The sequence below is a fragment of the Sparus aurata genome, chromosome 21, assembly GCF_900880675.1.
Source record: "Sparus aurata chromosome 21, fSpaAur1.1, whole genome shotgun sequence".
Lineage (NCBI taxonomy): Eukaryota > Metazoa > Chordata > Actinopteri > Spariformes > Sparidae > Sparus > Sparus aurata.
The window spans coordinates 31,905,247-31,909,429 of record NC_044207.1 but is presented as its reverse complement, the minus strand read 5'-3'; the positions used below and the strand labels follow the sequence as shown (position 1 = coordinate 31,909,429).

The following is a 4,183-nucleotide window of genomic DNA, read 5'->3' as shown; positions in this document are numbered from 1 at the left end:
CCCCTGGACGTCTTAGATCTTACTTATAATCAGATTCTTATTGATACTTGGTCACTTCTTTACAACTATTAAACAGTTATGATAAGAATCAGTCTGCTGTTTTTCTGTAAAACACCTTATTGGGAAAAATGCTGCAGACAGACAGTTTATCATCACCATTATTATTAGATTAATGATAAAAATATAAAAGTGGAAGAACAAAAGAAAAAGAATATTATACCATCACACTGCTTCTCTTTGGTCTATTTTATTTAACATGCTGACAAGTTATCATAATGGTAAAATATCACATACACAAAGACACACTAATGTAAAGCACACACATGTTAAATGTTTCTTTATGATGAGACTGGATTATAGATGAAAAAAAAAAAAAAAACCTTACAAAGATCTGCTGAAATGTGCACAATTGTACAAATTAACAGACTTGAATGTATTCAACATTGATTAATACTGAAGATGATCTTTGTATTTAATCAGCGGATTTTTACAAATCTTTTCCTTTGTATTTATTCTATATTATTTTACTTTGTATAAATCTATTGGAACAGTTTCAACAGTTTAATTGGTTTTATTTGTATCCTTTACAAATAAAATGTGTATTATTTGTATCCTTTATTTGTACACCTTCAACCAGTGTGGTTGAAGGTGTACAATAAAGCTTAAAAAAAAAAAAAAAAACCCTCACCTGGCCTCAGTTTAAACTTTCAGAGGCGCGTGGAGCTGTGAATGTGCCCGGGGGAAGAAGAGGAGGAGGAGGAAGAGGAGGAGGGCCGGGAAGACGGGACATGACTGAAAGTGAACACTTTCGGGACTCTGGTCGTTTGTCGGCACTCACAGGGTTAATGTGAGGAGACGTTGTTCGGTCACCTTTCAGCCATTTTCTTCTGGAGGGAGTTCGCGGTTGTTTTGCCTCAGCTAGCTAAGCTCAGCTAACCTAGCTAACACTAAATGTATGTATGCCTGTGATGACAGCTGTTACCAATATTATAACCCAGCCTGGCTAACGGGATGCTAGCTAACGTTGAGCTGCTTCTTCACTGAGCACAGCTGTAAGGTAAGACAAATACAGTTTTCTTGTAAAAACTAAAATATATATGACTGTTGCTGGTCTTTGGGGCTTGTGTTTTACTGTGACAAGTCTCCTGTAAAGTACACCTCAAACTATCTTAATGTTTTTAACTCAGTAGTTTGTTGCTGTCAATGAAGTGGTTTTCACTCCCAGGGAAATATTGGCACTAATTACAACAAATACAAAATAAAAACCAAATAATGACATTCAAGAAGGCCAACTGCCGTTCGTTAAACCGAGGCAATACGTAGTATTGTGTCTGTTGAAAAACGCTAAAAAATGTCTATCGTCAACATTGAAAAGAAGTTGAAGTTGTTTTTAAAAAGTTTTTGAAGGACCTTAATTGAAAGTTCACATTTAGAGGTGGTACTTCGCAACACTGTCATTGAATTGAGACATTTGAATGTAGTTTCTATCAGTCGGGCTCCAAGATGACAATAACTGCACATTATAAATGAAATCAGAATCAGAATTCCTTTATTGTCCTGCAAATGGGGAAATGTCTTTGTCACAGCAGCCAAAGGACAGTAATATTACAATAAACAATAAAAAAAGTAAAAAATAAACAGTAAAATTAAAGGTAAGAATAGTATAGACTTGTATATACTTGTAAGCATAATATTGTACAATATGAACATTTAATTATAACCAGTGTGGCAGCGTGTTGTTATTTACAAATAATAAATATGGGTATTAAAAGATTGTCCAGATAGTGCAAACCAAAAATGAGAAATGAGTTGTATATAGAGTTTGTATTGAAATAATTAATTAATATAATTTCTATTTAAATAAAAATACATATAATGATATGGACGAGACTCCAACCAGCAGCGTCCTGACTGATAATACATAAATTAACCTGTTGGACTTCAGCAGACATTTGGACATCAATATGTTAAGTATAATCTTTATTTTTTCAGCCAGTGAACTTGACCCATGTTATTGTTATTGCGGAGTAATCAACGCTTTAAGAACATGCGTGTTTTACAGCAGTAAGCACAATGTCTTATTTTACATGAACTTATAAAACTGCATGTCCCGGAAGCTTTGCTCGCAGAACACATCCTATATGGTTCCATATTTATGACATTTTATATAGAAAATCAAATGTGTTAATACAACGTCTTTGTGTAGACCACATATGCAGGGTGCCACATACTGGACGGGCGCCACTGAATAATTTGTGGCGCCCGTTGGCGCCCTTCCCTCATGTTTTGCCTTGAAAAAAAGAAAGAAAGTTAATAAAAAGGTCCGAGCCTTCAGCTGCGCAATTTAGAAAACGAAGTAAAGAGGAGAACAAGAAATCCCAACACAGAGGTACTTTTTTTTTATATAATTAAAAACAGCCCTGTCTTATGTTTCATGTGTACTAGCTAGCTGAATTGAAATAGAGCAAAACTAGATAATAATGCTAGACAATGAAGCTATGTTAGCTGCTAATCTACCATCTACACCGCTCTCTGAAGCATGTGCCATGTTCCGTTATCCATACTTCCTGTACTTACTATGCTTAGTTTGAGTACTTAGGGTGTTCCGATATCGATCGCGGCGAAAAGAAGTGTACCTAAAGGACCCGGATGGTGCCCTCATAACGGCAAAAATGTTGAGTGTGCAACGATGTACACTTTACGCACTCAACGGCCGCCATCTTGTCTATGTAGCGGAAGAAGCGGAGCCAGGCAGAGGCGCTCAGCTCGGATTTTTTTTTTTTTAAATGCCTACCAAGACGACAGCCCCTGCAGTGGAGCCATATTGCAGGATTGTAGGATTGTAATTGTTAATAAAAAGTAAAGACGTAGATGTCTTTTGTTCACTGTTCAAAGCGGGATGTTTTTGGCGGGTGACGAGCTGCGGCGGCTGTTGAGATCGTAATTTAAAAATTAGTCAAATAAAATGTATTTACAGTGCCTATTTTACATGATGTGGAATGACACAGACTTTATGCACTATGGATCTACTGCTTGTTGGTTGCAGGTCAGGCAACAAATCCTGATCTTGCCGAGGACACCAAAATGGCTGGAGCTGGCCGCATATGACCTGCCAGTGCAATCAGAGATGCATCCACCACTCAAGATCCACTGATCTGTGTAGTGACTCCATCCCAAACACACCAACTGTAATTAGATATTAAAATTAAATACAAATAATTAACTACAAGTTACTGCACACAATAATATTTATTAAAGCCACGCAGCACATTGTAACTAAAGTGACCAAAGATAAAGCCAACAGAAAAGCTTACCTTCACTGATACACAGTTTAATTTCAGAGAACTTCACATTAGACGTCATGTTTGGTTTAACCTAATCAGGCAACTGCATTTCACATGTATTTAGCAGTTTATTTGCCTGTGTTTGAGCAGTAGACCATGAGGAGTTACAAGTTTGAGAATTTTCTAGGGTGTTCATCTAGTATACTTTGATTATTGTGGGGAATTTTGCAAATCCATGTAATATGTGTCTACTATTTGTGCATCAACTTGACAAAGTTCTTTGGATTGTCAGGTATTGAGTTTGCTGGAATAGCCAACAGTCATTTTTGAAGTCTTTTTATGTTGCAACAATTTCTTGATCTTTCCAGGGGACAGGAAGCAAAAGAAGAAGAGTGGAACAATAGTCACGTGGCTGGATGAGAGACCATCACTCACCAACATTTGAACCCTGTTATTTCACTTTAAATCATGTATTTCATGCATCAGGCCGGATCAGTAAAGCTGATAAATGACATTCTGGATATGGTGTGGAGTGAGTTTCTTCTTTGTGAGGTAGAGATTTGCGAATTCTCTGAAGAATTTTAGACTCAGTGTGATGAATCAGATCTCTTTAATACATGCTACATGGACAGAAGATCTCTGTCATTAGCGAAATGTTACTGACTTAAAGTTGTAGTCTGTAACTATTTTTATGTTATGTTTGCTAAAATTATCATTATGATCTGACAGTAGAATAAGATACAGGTCAGCTGTCTGTGGCTCCACCCAGTGGCTGTAATGAGCAGCACATACTGGGCAGTGCCTCTCCCCCACACAGGTGCAGTGTCTGCTCTCACCTGGTCAGATGCTGCAAAAATGGTGGAGAATGGACAACAACAACAGAGCAGAGGAATACCCCA

The 4,183-nt window shown here is 37.2% G+C and overlaps 1 long non-coding RNA gene across 1 annotated transcript; it reads left to right on the top strand.

The window, feature by feature from the left end:
- The first annotated feature begins 780 nt into the window (after positions 1–780).
- On the top strand, positions 781–3,803 carry LOC115573349 (uncharacterized). Its single transcript, XR_003982258.1, has 3 exons — positions 781–1,057; positions 3,047–3,188; positions 3,653–3,803. It is a non-coding gene; the product is annotated as an uncharacterized LOC115573349 (long non-coding RNA).
- Positions 3,804–4,183: the final 380 nt, after the last annotated feature.